Source organism: Loxodonta africana, chromosome 20, assembly GCF_030014295.1.
Source record: "Loxodonta africana isolate mLoxAfr1 chromosome 20, mLoxAfr1.hap2, whole genome shotgun sequence".
In the NCBI taxonomy this organism is placed as follows: Eukaryota; Metazoa; Chordata; class Mammalia; order Proboscidea; family Elephantidae; genus Loxodonta; species Loxodonta africana.
In genome coordinates this window covers 19,415,984-19,433,427 of record NC_087361.1, presented here as the reverse complement: position 1 = coordinate 19,433,427, position 17,444 = coordinate 19,415,984, and positions in this window count along the sequence as shown.

Here is a 17,444-nt window from a genome sequence, read left to right as displayed (position 1 = left end):
GAAGAATGGCACAGAACATACTTCTTCCATTTACTGCAGTTATATAATCTGAATATCAGAAAACTTCTAAACTGGCAGAAATTCATTATCTTTTGTTTTATAGTTATGTTCTCCTTTACGAGAATTAACCCACCTAGTAAGCTCAAAAAACATTTAAACATGTCTGTTTTATTTACCAAGCCAACAAATCTGACAGTGTTGTATAACGGGATTCCACATGTGTACACTTTAATAACTTAAACTGACATGGTTACTGAATTTACAAGAAATTGAGAAAATTTTTCTTTAAACAACTTGGAATTCTCTAGCTATCTTTGACAAATCTTTTTTGATAATTTTACTTTGCCAAAAGGCATAGCTGTTGACAAGTGACAAATCGAAGTACAAAGAACCGATTCTCTAGATTCTGACTCTACATACCTGACATCCTGTTACTGGGTTTTCAATTCTTGGTTTGTTCTTGTTGTTTCTTTGTGTGCTTTTAAGTTATTCTTATTCTGAATCTCCAACCTGTGCAGTGTTTTACATTGATGTAGCAAGTTAGAGCATACCCAGCTCTTAACTATTGAAGAGCAATAGGTCAAGAAAATTTGATTGGTTTTTATATATTTGATTTTCATTCCAGTCTAAGTAGTATTCAGTTGATTTATCTAGTAACAATAGCAACAGTGTTGCTTGCTTATACATGAGAGCATAAATAAAACATTAAACATTACTTCAAATTGATGCTTCAAACTTGCATAAACAAAGGTTTATGAATAATTGTAGTCATCCACAGTTTGGTAAATATAAAGAACTAATATGGGTACAGCAAGAAGCCTTGGTGGCACAATGATTAAGCACTTGGCAGCTAACTGAATGGTCGCTGGCTCGAACACACCCGGTGGCTCCACAGGACAAAGACCTGGAAATCTGCTTTTGTAATGATTATGACCAAGGAAACCCTATGGGGCAGTTCTACTCTGTCACATGGGTCATTATAAGTTGAAATCCACTCCATGGCACATAATGACAACAATATGGATACAAGTAAATTTCCATCTGATCATGTCTGAAAGATACAGATGAATCGAAGCAAATGCTATGTGTAACTGAATTTTTCATAGAGCAAATCTACAAGGACTAACTTCTTTATAGATCTGTGTTATTATTTAATATCCTTATCATAATTTCTTAACAGAGTTGCTCTTTGACTCAGAAGTTATTCAGAAATATACTTTTTTCCTAATTCTATGTAACTTTATTTTTTTTTTAATTTTAATCCTTTGTTATTAATTTCTAATTTTGTTTCATGTTGGTGAGGAAATATGATCTCTAACATTTCCAAAAGTTTCAAATTAATAATGTAAGAGTCAGAGATCCAGGCAGGAAACAGGTGGCACATTCAAACTAGATAATTTTAAGAGTATTAAGGAAAGAGATTATTTATGAAGAAAAAGGCATGATTCAGTAGAAGCAACAAGGGAAAGTGCAGTAACTCAGAATAGTAATAACTTAGAGTAATTACCACCCCCAAATCTAAAAGCAGGTGAGGAGGGTAGTTACCAGAACCAGGAAAGAGAATAGTATAGACAGAGCTCATGGAAAAGAGCAGATATTCTTCAATTTTTCTTGACTATGTACCTGGAAACCCTGGTAGCATGGTGGTTAAGAGCTAAGACCTTTAACCAAAAGGTTGGCAGTTTGAATCCACTGGGAGCTCCTTGGAAAATGTATGGGGCAGTTCTACTCTGTCCTATAGGGTCACTATGAGTTAGAATTGACTCAACCGCAACGGGTTCGGTTTGGTATTTGGTATGTGTGAAACCGTTATGTGTTTTCAAGTATTTATTTTTCCTTTATTGAAAACCCTATGGGTGCAGTGTTATGCTACACACCAAAAACCAAAACCAAACTCATTGCCTTCGAGTCGATTCTGACTCATAGCCACCCTAGAGGACAGAGTAGAACTGCCCCGTAGAGTTTGCCAGGACTGCCTGGTGGATTCAAGCTGCCGACCTTTTGGTTAGCAGTCGTCGTTCTTAATCGCTACACCACCAGGGTTTCCACAGGAGGTCAGAATTGACTGGATGGCAACAGGATTTTTTTTTGAGTGGTGGAGTCATTTCACTAAGAATTTGATAACTGTTTTACTTGGAACGGGATATATAAGGATCAATTTACCATCTTGAACCAGAAGGTCAGAGGATAAATTTTAAAGGAAAAGAACAAAACAAAACAAAATTATTATTAAAGAACAATAAAATCAGTGCAATTATAATGATTGTGTGATTTTGGAGAAAAATAACTGAATCTTAAGACCAGAACTAGAACTTCCTATAGAAACATTTTCCATCAAATATGGGGATATTACAAATCAGTGAAATAGTATGCGGATTCTACTTCCTACTAGTTTTTTAAGAGAAATAAGTGAGAAAATGCTGATAAATACTTTTACTGCAGTATTTGGGTATAAACATATATTATTTTAGCAATAAAATACATGTATTAAAGACTATTTTTGAACATTCATTATCCACATCTTAAGCCACATCACTAATATAATCCTATTTTTCTTGTAAGTTAAATAAGGTATGTTCCTTTCACATCTCCACATGTTACAAGAAGTAAATGCAAAAAGCAAGAAGGTAGGTTATTTTAATTAAGAAAGAATGGTGAATTTGGGCCAGATGAAAGTTTGTTTAGTTTCAAGCCTCTAAGTGAGAAAACTTTTTATGTTTGAAAGCTCAGTGAGTGACTTGGTTGATACTAAGCCAACAGTTTATTCGACAAAGCACAATGGTTGTTTACCCTATAAAAACACTAATCTAGGAACTGTGGATATGGCATAAACAGAGTAAACAGTGCTTCAAATATTCTAACGAATAAAGAGATAATAAGCTAGTAAACTCTTTTATTAAGCAGTGATGATTGCCATAAAAATATGAAAGAAAATAGAAAAAATTGTAATTTTTTAACGGAAATATATTAGATATGGCATTCAGATGGAGTGTCCTTTAAAATAGTGATATTTTAGGGGAGATAAGAACAGTGAGAAGGCTGTAAAGAGGCAAAGGCCTTGGAGAAGTGTTCACTAAACGTAATGTAAGTAGTCCAAGGTGTGAATAAGCTTGTCATTTCCCAGAAACAATCAGACATTAATTGTTCATAGAGTCCCAGGAATGAAATGAGCAGAGGGAGATTAGTGCAGAGAGGTAGGAAGGGGCAAGTTCTTGTTAGTCCTTGTAAACCATGGTAAGAACTCTACATATTATTCTAATTGTGGTGGAATTTTAGGGAGATAAATGATATTTTCTGACTTTTTGGAAATATAACTCAATCTAATGTATGAAAAATGTATCACAGTGGAACAAAACTTAAAGAAGTGAAAATATTCAAATCTTTCAGAATATTGATGTCTTAAATGGGGCTAAGAGCTACGGCTACTAACCAAAAGGTCAGAGGTTTCAATCCACCAGCCACTCTTTGGAAACCCTATAGGGCAGTTCTACTCTGTCTTACAGGGTCTCTATGAGTTGGAATCAACTCAAGAGCAACAGGGTTTTAAATTGAGTTCGATAGATTCAAAACCTAAAAAGGAGATTATTTCTGAGGGATTTATTGAAAGAGTCCTCCTAGGATAAAAGAGATATGGAGTAGGAAAAAGAAAAATGAAGTGGCAGGAGCTCCTTAACAAGCTAGCTTCAGATAAAGCCTAGTCTTAACCTACATCTAAAATTGGGAGTTCGGAATGATGACTTAGGTTTGTTCTCCAAGAGGGTGATGAGAGGACCAAATTATAATGTCAAAATGTGTAATATAATAAACTAATCTCAATTTTTGTCAATTTATTGTGGAGAGTGGCATGGTGGCAAAATAAACAAACAATGCCAATGTGTACTATGATTCAAATACAAACAAACAAACCCATTGCCATCTAGTTGATTCCGACTCATAGCAACCCTATAGGACAGAATAGAACTACCCAATAGGATTTCCAAGGAGTGGCTGGTGCATTCCAATGGCCAACGGTTTGGTCAGCAGCCAAGCTCTTAATCATTGTGCCACCAGGGCTTCAAATAGCCACATCCTAGTTTCAGTAATTTGAGTTGAAGCTTCATTCCAGTCAGTGATTAGAGTAGAGTGGAAGAAACTGGATTTTCAAGAATCCCTTTGGGTTACTGTCCCATTGGGGTAGGGTCAGCCCTGCATCCCCCAACCTCCAGAGAATGGGGTAGGAGCTTCCAGCACTAGTGTCCTGCACACCAGAGCCAAGGTTTATCCAAATGAGGGTGCCCTGTGCAGAAATTTTTTTTTTTAAGGTGCTTCAGCGAAGGTTTAGCACACACCCTTCTAAGTCATCTGATTTTGTGGGACCTCTGAGTCTTTCATAGTCTTTGAACTTTTTACAACTCTGTAATTCACAGATAACTGACAGCAAGGCAAAATAATTCTTCTCTAAAAACATGCCAATAAGTTCTGTTGATCACAAGGGCAGCTCACCCCATGGAAAAATGTTTGCTGTCCATTTCGAATCTAGTAATGTATTTGTTCTTTGGATTCTCTTTTGACTCACTTGCAACAATTTTCCAGTTCCCTTACTTAATAATTGAGATAAATAAAATCTTTGATATATTTGTGTTTTTATGAGAGTAAAACTAATTTTTTTTCAGAAAAGTATCTTAAAATTTTGGAGGTCCCATCTAGATGCCCCACTGGGCTCACCAGATAAAACCCATTAAAAAAAAAATCCATTCCTACTCACAGCGACCCAATAAGACAGAGTAGAACTGCCCCATATGATTTCCAAGGAGTACTTGGTGGATTGGAACTGCCAACATTTTGGTTAGCAGCAGTAGCACTTAACCACTATGCCACCAATGTTTCCAGACTTACCAGATGTTGTTGTTATTGTTAGGTGCCGTCGAGTCGGTCCTGACTCATAGCAACCCTATGCACAACAGAATGAAACACTGCCCGGTCCTGAGCCATCCTTACAATTGTTGTTATGCTTGAGCTCATTGTTGCAGCCACTGTGTCAATCCACCTTGTTGAGGATCTTCCTCTTTTCCACTGACCCTGTACTCTGCCAAGCATGATGTCCTTCTCCAGGGACTGATCCCTCCTGACAACATCTCCAAAGTATGTAAGATGCAGTCTCGCCATCTTTGCCTCTAAGGAGAATTCTGGCCCCACTTCTTCCAATACAGATTTGTTCATTCTTTTGGCAGTCCATGGTATATTCAATATTCTTCACCAACTCCACAATTCAAAGGCGTCAACTCTTCTTCGGTCTTCCTTATTCATTGTCCACCTTTCACATGCATATAATGTGATTGAAAATACCATGGCTTGGGTCAGGCGCAACTTAGTCTTCAGGATGACATCTTTGCTCTTCAATACTTTAAAGCAGCAGATTTGCCCAATGCAATGCATCTTTTGATTTCTTGACTACTGCTTCCGTGGGTGTTGATCGTGGATCCAAGTAAAATGAAATCCTTGACAACTTCAATCTTTTCTCCATTTATCATTGTGTTGTTCATTGGTCCAGTTGTGAGGATTTTTGTTTTCTTTATGTTGAGGTGTAATCCATACTGAAGGCTGTGGTCTTTGATCTTCATTACTAAGTGCTTCAAGTCCTCTTCACTTTCAGCAAGCAAGGTTGTGTCATCTGCATAACGCAGGTTGTTAATGAGTCCTCCAGAACACTTAATTGTGATCGTGAGGAACCTTTACATAGATCAAGAGACAGTTGTTCGGACAGAACAAGGGGATACTGTTGGTTTAAAGTCAGGAAAGGTGTGCATCAGGGTTGTATTCTTTCACCATACCTATTTAATCTGTATGCTGAAGAAATAATACGAGAAGCTGGAGACTTACCAGATAAACCCTTGTAAACTTCATGTCCGCAGAAGTGCACCTCATGGTCTGCTTAATCCAAAGATATCTTTTTATAGGGTACTCAGATATGCTTCCAGAGTGGAAATAGAATTTGCTGACTCGTTGTTTTCCTAATTTTAATTTTCTCTCTGGTATTTTGTGTTTGTTTTTGTCTTTGGTTCTTTTACAACTGATAAATTATTTTTCATTGGTGGCAGTAATGATTTGGGATTTTACTCTGTGCTCTAACCATCTGTTGAACTCTATTTATTCTTTATAGACATTTTCTCTTGGGTGATAGACTACAGAGAATGGTTTTCTTTGCTTGTTTATTTTTCTATTTTAAATTCGTGTTAATTAAGAATTTCATTTCCACTTGGAATGAAAAAAGCTCTCTCATAGCTGGACCAGTGATTTCTTTCTTTCTTTCTTTTTTAATGTGTTTGTGTTTACTGTTGTTGCATGACTGAGAATATCTAGAATTGAATGGAAGCTATACATTCTTTCTGATCTGTATGTTTATATATATAGAAATAAAAAAAGAATTTTATCTCCTATCATGCGAATGTGCCATGTTTACACCTCTCAAGGATATATTTTAGTATATATATTACTAAATAGTATGAAATACTAATTAATATATATTTTAGTATTTTTTTTTAGTATATATATTTTTTGTGCATATATTTTAGTACATATATGTTATATATATTTTAGTACATTTATGGAACTCCGGTAGTATACATATTTTAGTATGTCTATATTTACAGCTTTTTAGTGACTCGACGGCACTGGGTATATTTAGAGCTGGAGAAAACTGTAGAACAAAATTCTAACTCCCCAAAAAAGACCAGACTTACTGACCTGACATAGACTGGAGAAACTCCAAGAGTATGGCCCCCAGACACCCTTTTAGCTCACTCGTAATCCAAAGATTAGACAGCCCCATAAAACAAAAGGAGACTAAAGGGGTATACCAGCCCAGGGGCAAGGACTAGAAGGCGGGAGAGTACGGGAAAGCTGGTAATAGTGAACTCAAGGTCGAGAAGGGAGGGTGTTCACATGTGGTGAGCTTGTTAACCAACGTCATAAAGATAAAATGTGTACTGTTCAATGAGAAGCTAGTTTGTTCTATAAACCTTCATCTAAACTACAATAAAAAAAAAAGAAACATCAGTTTTTAATTTGAAATGAGGTATTCAAATTTAGTTAGAACTGATTTACAACAGAGTCATCTGAACAGAACCCTATAATAAGTCAGGGACTACTTGTAATGGATAGTGGCTTGCACAGAGATAAACTGTACTGTCTAATATAATAGCCACTCATCACATGTAACTATTTAAATTTAAATTATTCAAAGTAAGTAAAATTCAAAACTCTGTTCCTCAATTTTACTAGGCACATTTCAAGTAATCAGGGACTACTTGTGACTGGTGGCTATCATACTGGACAGTCTGATATAGTACTTTTTCATCATAAAAGAAAGCTTTATTGGACAGTGCTTGTTATGAGTATAGTATGCACCTACTTTTTTTTATGCTTCCAATTAACATGTGTCTGCAGAGACTTTTTTCATATATTTAGTTTGTTTTGTTTTGCTTATGCCCTTTATTAATTGTTTCTTGTTTGGTAAAAAAATTAAGGAAGATGCAAATTTGAGAAATCTATCAGCTATTGTTTCTTAAAAGATGTGTTTACGTCTTCACTAATTCTCCTCCTTATCATTCTAACCTTTAAAGAACAAATTAAGATAAATTGCTGATTACATAATTTAGAAAATCTTCAAGTTTGATTTAAAGTTTTGAAGGAAGAAACAATGGAAAGACATTGCAATACTCAATTTTCTCGTCTGTTAATATGTCATCAGTACTTGTAGATATCATCTATTCATTTGAACATATTGGCAAGTGGTATGGGACAGCATACAGTTGGGTAGTATTCCCAGTAAGTAACTTAGAGGAGTTAATCTATTACCATCTATTGTATATCTTTTGTCATGGATCATCCATTTACCGTGATATCACAGGCCTCTAACTCTGTGGATAAGGTGTATTTTCTATGTAGCTTATGAACTAACTGATCTTATTTGCATTCTATACTTCATGCACCCTGCAGCTGCTATGAGAGATTAGTTATGCTCAGATCTTAAAATGCATTTTTTGTAATTTACTTTTCAAAAGACCCTTCATTTCCCCTTTTAATATATCAAGATGCCTTAAAGTGAGATGACTGTTGGATGTTGGCTAATATAAAACTGACCAACAGGTATTGTTTTATTTAATGTATATTTTTGAAGCTTGTTAAATGACTTCTGAACACCTGTTCTGACTGTGTTGAAGGTTAGAGTTGATAAGTATAATTAGATAATGCTGTAATATTGTGTGACAAACCAATATCTCAATAATAATCCCATTTTTCATGTGAAACCAATAAAATATTAAATTTTAGTAAGTTTTTTTTAATTCTGACAACTGATTTGGGAAAATTCACATAATTGCCATGTCTTTTTGATGGCACAATCAATAATTTTCTTAATGCATTTCTTATTTCAGCTTTAGTACAATGGGAAAGTGAGGGAAGCAAAGGAACAGAAGTGCTTCAATATATGCCATATGGTAGGTAGAGTAGCATTATTTCCTTCTTGAATTTTCAATTCATTACATTAACCTCTACTTACATAAATACATTCAATATTGTTGAAAATGGGCACATGCATCACTCTAGTGGATTGTCCAGTGTATATGAAAGACTTTTCACAAAATGATGCCAGTTTTTTCTGAGAGTACTGCTGAAGGTGCACCATTTTATTTGTAGTATTCTTTTGTATTAAAATTGAAAAGAGAAGAAAATCTTTTTTGTAAAAAAAAAAAGCCCTCAGAGATCTATATAATGTAATTATGTATTCTTCCATGATTAAATCCCCCACAGCAGTTCAAAAGTGGAAATAGTTGCACCTGACAATTGCTAGGTGATTTGGAACTACTGCACTGAGCTTCTCATAATTTTATTGTAAGAAAATTTTATACATCATAGTCTTATAAGATGTAATTAAACAGTAGCCCTGGGACTACAGATATAATTTTCTTTAAGAAATTTGGGCTTTTGTTTAATAATAATAAATATAATTTCCAATTTGTTTCATAAGAAAGAGGACATCAAGTGACCTTTGATATTAGTAGACACTGCTTTAGACATGGAGAATATCTTTGTTGGAAAATATTCACTAGGCTACAACGATTTGAAATCTTCACTTTGTACTTAGTAAATTCTATACTGAAGGTGAAGTAATTACTTCATGGAAGCTTTTTCTCTGTATAAATAACATAGCTTGAGTTTTGAGGTAAAGGAAATAATGAAAAGAAAAAGGAAACATACTAAGTATTTTTTCCTTTTAAATAAAAAATTATACCTCCATTAAGATCAACGGCCTTCAAAAATCCAGCCAGGGAATGCATTCTTCCCATGAAATCTCAATATGAACTTCAGCAAGTAAGATGTATTAAACAGACTGGATTGGGTAACTTTGAGCTGGAAACCGTGATCCCTAGTGTTCTCCTAGATGAGCCCCTGAAGACATTCTGTGATACACAATTTGAAAGCATAGGATGTAGAACACTTTTACTTTGTTCCATACTCCTTTGCTGTCTTTACAAATGAGAATGAGTCCTCCTTTTGTTTTTGGTTGTGTACGTGTATAAATAGATTTATTAGATGGATAGACAGACAGATAGAAAGATGATAGATAGATGACAGATAGATAAGCAGACAAATAGGCAGATAGGAGACAGACAGTCAGACAGATAGACAGGCAGACAGATAGGTAAAAGGATATACATCCCTTAACGCCCCTTCCAGCAATGCCCAACCGCGTGTATGCCCATGACCCCGTAAGGTCATAATAAAAAAATTGCAATGGTGTCCTTTCTGACTTATAGCGACCCTATAGAACAAAACAGAACTGTCCTATAATGTTTCCAAGGAGCGGCTGGTGGATTTGAATTGCCAGCCTTTTGGTTAGCAGCCTGAGCTCTTAACTACTCTGCCACCAGCGCTCCAAAAGTAGAGTTCAGAAATACCAATGGGGGAACAGGACATAGATAACTACTTTGCAAGTACAAGATCTGATCTGTCTGTCACTAGCTCTCCAGGCCTGCATCTGCCTAGATCGTGAGGTGGCAAGGGAGGAAGTCCTGGTGTCCATCCCTGGCTGCCTGTCCCACTGGGCTTACCTCAGGCAGGGAGCAAACAAACAGCCAGAGTCGCTGAGTGGGATGCCCTGCTATGACCACTGCCCCATTCGGCCTTAGCCTGGGCACCGAGTGCATGACACTCAGGCCAAAGGCCACACCTCCGCCCCTGGTGGTAGCCGCCAAGTGGTCCTTGCCCTGGGGGTGGCAAAAGGAGGAGCAGGAATGGCAGCCAGTGGAGGAGCAGGTGGACGCAGAGGAGGAGGCAGAAGAGATGCAGGCAGGGCTGAAAGAGTTTAAAGCCCAGTAGATGGGGCTGGGAGGGCAGGCCAGGAGGAAGGAAGTCAAGGGAGCAGATGGCGGGCAGGCCAGGAGGAAGGAAGTCGAGGGAGCAGATGGCGGGCAGGCCAGGAGGAAGGAAGTCGAGGGAGCAGATGGCGGGCAGGCCAGGAGGAAGGAAGTCGAGGGAGCAGATGGCGGGCAGGCCAGGAGGAAGGAAGTCGAGGGAGCAGATGGCGGGCAGGCCAGGAGGTGGTTGGTTGGCAGCCAAGGTCCAGGTGCGGTTCTCAGAGACCAGACTGCAACCACGCGGGAACTGTGGCGACAGAGCCAAAGTTTTGCCCAGTTCCTCAGCTTAGCGGCAGCGCTCAGGTCCCAGGCCCCACAGTGACCATCTTGCGTGCCTCTCTCTTGCTTGTCTCCTGTATATAATGTGCTGTTTTCACAAAGCCCAAATTGCATAATGCCCTGTTTTGCTGAAAGTATCGAGGAAGTTAGACTACACATACATTATACATATATATATATTTATGTATGTGTGTATTCTGTCCCATAGGGTCACTATGACTCAGAATCAACTTGATGACAATGGTTTGGTATAAGGAAACATATTTAGGAGATAAAAATTAAAAAATATGAGAAAGTTATACATCTGAGGAAACTTTGCCAAAGTTTTACTATTGCTCCATTTTTTTTCAAATGTTTAGCTTCATTATGAGATTTTACAAAGGCTTCTTGGGCTTTCTTCCTCTGATTTTTTTTCCCTGAGGTGCGACTCGATAAACCATCTCCTTCTGGCTCATGTCTCCTTTGCCAAAAGCCATGAAGAAACCTGCCGCCATAGAGCCATATATTGCAATTTCGTGTTGTTGTTAGGTTCTGACTCATAGTGCACCAGTGTACAACAGAACAAAACGCTACTGGGTCCTGAGCCATTCTCACAATTGTTACTATTTTTAACCTGTTATTGCAGCCGCTGTGTCAATCCATCTTGTCAAGGTTCTTTTCTTTTTTGATTAACCTCTACTTTACCGTGCATGATGCCCTTCTCCAGGGATTTGGTCTCTCCAGATAACATGTCCAAAATACCTGAGACGAAGTCTCGCCATCCATGCTTCTAAGGAGCATTCTGGCTGTACTTCTTCCAAGAAAGATTTACTCATTCTTCTGGCAATCCATGGTATATTCAATATTCTTTGGCAACACAATAATTCAAAGGCATCAATTCTTCTTTGGTCTTCCTTATTCATTGTCCAGGTTTTACATGCATATGAAAAAAAAAAATGAAAATACCATCACTTGGGTTAGGTACACGTTAGTCCTCAAAGTGAAGTCTTTGCTTTTTGACAGTTTAAAGATGTTTTTCGCAGTGAATTTTCCCAATGCAATGTGTCTTTTGATCTCTTGACTGCTGCTTCCATGGGAGTTGACTGTGGTGTCAAATAAAACAAAATCCTTAACAACTTCAGTCTTTTCTCCATTTATTATGATGTTGCTTATTGGTACAATTGTGAAGATTTTTGTTTTCTTTATGTTAAGGTGTAATCCATACTGAAGGTTGTAGTCTTTGATCTTCATCAGTAAGTGCTTCAAACCCTCCTCACTTTCAGCAAGTAAAGTTGTGTCATCTGCATATTGCAGGTTGTTAATGAGTCTTCCTCCAACCACCACTTGTCTGTCAGTTTGCCGTACTGTGGTGGCTTGCCTTTTGCTGTGATGCTGGTATTTCAAGTATCAGCAGTGTCATCCATGGTAGACAGGTTTCAGTGGAGCTTTCAGACTAAGACAGACTAGGAAGAAGGGCCTGGCAATCTACTAAATAATTGACCAATGAAAACCTTATGAATAAAAGAAAAAAAAATTTTTTTTTTAATTATTTTCTTTTTTTTTTTTTTGAAAAATGGTGTAGTTTAATTTTATAGATATTGGTCATGCCATGGAGACAATTGATTCTTCCAAGTGTAAAAATTGTATATCCACTGACTCTGACAGTCCTTGAGGAGACTCTGATCGAGTGGAGAAGCAGGCATGTAAAAGGAAAATATCAAGTAGTTTGGTAAATACTGAGACAGAGAGTGCACACATGAAAAAAGACACTTGAAGGGGTGAATACATTTCAGAGAGAGTCATTTGTGTAACTCAGGCTCATCAATTATGGTTTTTTTTTTTTTTTTTTTGACCTTCTGCTTTAAGCTTTATGTAGATGGCTTAAGTTAAAAATGGCTTTCTATATTGCTGAGTGACGTCGTAGTGGTCAACTCAAGTTGCTACATTTTAACTCAGAACCGATCAGGAAAGACCCGTAGGTTCTGAATTTATTTTAAAACTTTTCATAATGTGTGTGTTATATAATATTTCGTTTTTATGATGCAACTGGTTTTCTGTAATCCAGATAAATTAAGCACTGCATATTTTAGCCCCAAAACATTTACTTAATACCTCTGATGCACAATTTATCCTCAATATTATTATTTATTAGAACCATAGTATAAAATTTCATGGAGAAAATTCATTACTTGCCTTGACGTAATTGTTTCATTTTATCTCTTAATTATATTAAAGATGGAACTTAAGTGAATTAAATTCACCCAAATTCAATCACACTATATTTGCATGAGGAACACTGGAGGCGCACTCCTCTGGTAATCAAAAGTTGGGCAGTTTGAACCCATCACCTGCGTCAACGGAAAAGATGTGGCAGTCTGTTTTCATAAAGATTTACAGCCTTGGAAACCCTATGGGGCAGATCTACTCTGTCCTCCAAAGTCACTATGAGTTGAAATCAACAGGTTTGGTTGGGTTTTATATTTGTAATAGTAACTTAGACTCATTCATGTTTAAAAGGTATTTGCATTGCCTCTGATTATAAATATATCTTTCCCTAAACTGCACAATATGCCTGGATTAAAATAACCCATAAATTATCAATTACTTTATTTTTGATATCTGATTAAATGGTTTTAATTTACTGTCTCTATAATACTTTCTTAGAGATTTCAAAGAGACCAAATTGCAAGTTAAGATTAATTATTAGGTGGGAATAAAAACATATAACGCAAAATTTCTTTTCAGTTTCACTTTTTTTCCCTGTCAATTGAGATGTACAAAAAGGAAAAAGCCGTAGATGGAGGCCCAGAATTAGAAAAGGGAGAACAGGGTTTGTGGGCTGAGCTTACACGAGTAATTTAGAATCACCTGTGATTATTACAAGCATTTACTGTACTATGCGATGTCTTTGGATATAAGCAAAAGAACATTATTCAAAATAACAATAGCATTGATGCTATGTACCTCTTTTCATACTGTACTTCTAAAGACAACATACCCACTTTTAACAGATATTTTTTTTAGCTATCAGTAGTAATTCCTAGAATGATAAAACAGATCTGATTTATTTTATTTAAATGCCCCAAATAAATATTATATTTGAGTCAGGCTCTTTGGTCAAAATGAAAATAAAATATCTATTGCACTATTTTAGATACTGTCCCACATCTTTAAAATGTCCCTCTTAGCCAAAATGATATGAAACTTACTGAAGAGAGGCTGTTAATATGCTCTCGCTATGGGACAGTCATCATACTGCCAATTTGGATAGAGAAAGGATACTGATTTTGGAGTTCCTGGGGTGGAAATGGTTAAGCACTCAACTACTACCTGAAAGGTAGTGGTTTGAAACCACATAGAGATGCCTCAGAAGATAGGGCTGCAATCTGTTTACAAAAAGGCCACAGCCTAGAAAAACCCTATGGGATAGTTCTACTCTGGTACCACATGGAGTCACCGTTAGTTGGAATCAACTCGATGGCAACTCACAACACACCAGGAGACTGATGAAGCTACATCTTTAGTATCATGTGATCTTCCATCCACACACCAGACCCTATACAGTCTGTAGTTAAAATATGCCTTAATTCGAGTTAGGGAATTCCATCAATGCCTTCATTCAGGTGATTATTCTTTCTCACCTACGTTATTATAAATCACCTAGTCAATGATGTCTCTGTCAGTTTCCTGTATTCTGTCCTCTGCTATCTTGACAGAATTTTTTCTAATACAAAACCCTAACAATGTCAGTCCCTTGATTAAGCTTTGCCAATGACTTTCTATTGCCTATATGCAGGATAAAAATCACACAACTACAAAACACATCATACAAATTCAGGTTCTCCTTCTGCAACTGAAAACACCTTGTATATATGCCTAACTGCTGTCTTTCATACCCTTGATTTATTAATCACTGCAGGCCTACACAACAGAAGCAGCCTTGGAGGTAATGCTTGAGCCATGCAATTATCCCAGTTTGTTTATTCAACTAACAAATAACCTACTGAAGAGATCCATATTTGTGCTCATTCCAAAGAAATGTGATCCAACAAAAGAAGAAATTATTGAACAGTATCATTAGCATCATACACAAGTAAAATTTTGATGACAATAATGCAAAAACAGTTGAGCAGTACATCGACAGAAAACTGCCAGAAATTCATGCTGGATTCAGAAGAGGACATGGAAGGCGGGGATGTCATTGCTGATGCCAGATGGATCGCGGCTGAAAGTAGAGAGCTCCAGAAATATGTTTACTTGTGTTTTATTGACTATGCAAAGGCATTCAACTGTGTGGATCATAACAAAGTATGGATAACATTGTGAAGAAATGGGAATTCCAGACATCTTAATTGTGCTCATGCATAAGATGTACACAGACCAACAGGCAGTCATTCAAACAGAACAAGAAGATATTGCATGGTTTAAAATCAGGAAAGGTGTGCGTCAAGTTTGTATCCTGTTACCATACTTATTCAGTATGTATGCTGAGCAAATTAAGAAGTTGGTCTATATGAAGAAGAATGCTGCATCGGGATTAGAGGAAGACTAACAATCTGAGATACACAGATGACACCATCTTGCTTGCTGAAAGTGATGAGGACTTCAAACATTTACTGATGAAGATCAAAGACCACAGCCTTAAGTATGGATTACACTTCAACATAAAGAAAAAGAAAAAAATCCTCACAACTGGGCCAGTAAGCAATGTCATGATAAACAGAAAAAATATCGAAGTTGTCAAGGATTTCATTGACTTAAATCCACAATCAAGGTCCGTGGAAGCAGCAGTCAAGAAATCAAATGACATATTACATTGGGAAAATCTGCTGCAAAAAAAAGACCTCTTTAAAGTGTTAAAAAGCAAAGATGTCACTTTGCAGTCTAAGTTGTGCCTGACCCAAGCCATTGGATTTTCACTCACCTTATATACATATATGAAAGCTGGACAATGAATAAGGAAGGCAGAAGAAGAATTGATGCCTTTGAATTATGGTGTTGGAAAACAAATCTGTCTTGGAAGAAGTACGGCCAGAACGCCCCTTAGAAGCGAAGATGATAAGACTTCCTCTTGTATTTTGGACATGTTATCAGGAGGGACCAGTCCCTGGAGAAGGACATCATGCTTGAGAAAGTAGAGGGTCAGCGAAAAAGAGGAAGACCCTCAATCAATTAAATCGACAAAGTGGCTGCAACAATGGGCTAAAACACAGGGATGATTGTGAGGAAGGCATAGGAGTGGGCAAAGTTTCCTTCTGTTGTACATAGAGGGTCTTTATGAGTCGGAATTGACTCAAGGGTGCCTAACAACATCGACATTTGCCGTTTTCTGTACTTGGAGCATTCTATTCACAAAAATGAACAAAACACACATATTCCTTGACTTTGTGAGGCTTATGTTCTCTTGAGAAAGAGAAACCACATACAAATAAAGATAAAATATAAATTGAGGTAGTGTGGCAAACATTATTTACTGTCTATGACAAATCTGTGTTGCAATACTTAAAATGAGGAACTATTGGTGGGAGTCAGCTTTCAAGCCAAAGATTATAGTTGCTTGTCACCATTGCACCCAATTACGACCTTGTGACTAGTTCTCACCAATAAAATGCAAGCAGATAGGACGTGTGTCATTTCTGCACCTGGATTTTAAGAAGCAAATAGAACTATTATTCAAGCTTTTGTCTTCTTGGTTTTAGGTTTTTTATTCCGTAACTCCACCTTTGATAACTGGCAGTTGAAATTTCTTGGTTCGGTTTTGATTTCTTGGTATTTGTTGGATCTTATTTGGAAACCCTGGTGACACAGTGGTTAAGTGCTACTGCTGCTAACAAAAGGTCAGTAGTTCAAAGCCACCAGGCGCTCCTTGGAAACTCAATGGGGCAGTTCTATTCTGTCCTATAGGGTCACTATGACTTGACGGCAATGGGTTTGGGTTTTTGGTATTTGTAATCCAACTTTAGCTTGTTTAATTTTGCTTGTCTGACCCTGAATGTACAATTCTTTTCTGATTTCAGTTTTTCATGCAACTTAAAAATTACTTTTATTTTTCTTTATGCTCTATTCGAGTCTTTCTCTTTCTCCCTAGTACAGAGGATGTTTCAATCAAATGTATCTGTGACTTTCTATATGTTTTGAGTTCATTTTAAAAATATCCTTCCTCTTTCCAATTCTTGCCCTTGTACTTCTGGAAAATCCTGATTCATCCTTTAAGACTCACTTCAACATGGCTTTTTCTGGGAAGCTTGCTGAGACTTCAAAAAAACATTTTTTTTTTTCCTATGCTCTCTTGGAAACATCGTTTGCTCTTCATACAAAACTCCATAATAGAATTTACACCACACAATTGTAATTAAATTTTTTAAGTTTATTTTTATGATTGGATTTAATGTCTATAAGTGAAAACAACAATTATATTCAGGTAATTTCAACCTCAAAAATATTACCTCCTTAGTAGGTCATCAAAAACTTGCTGAGGTGTCTAAGGTCAGACATGGTGTTATGTTTTTTCCTACCAAACTCCTCATATGCTGAAGATGGTCAGTTTTTTGTTTCATTTTGTTTTTAACTATAATCCTACTAAGTGTACAGAACTTCACTAATCTTGTATTAGGGTAACAAGTGTCTGGGGATATAGTGAAGAGAGGGAATACTTAGAGAAATATCATTTAATACTTACGAATAATACCCATCCAGAATATCAGCAATAATGATAATGCCATTTTGATCCTATAATGCAAGAAAAATATGTAAAGGGAAAAGAAATTTCATTTATCTGTTTATTTTATT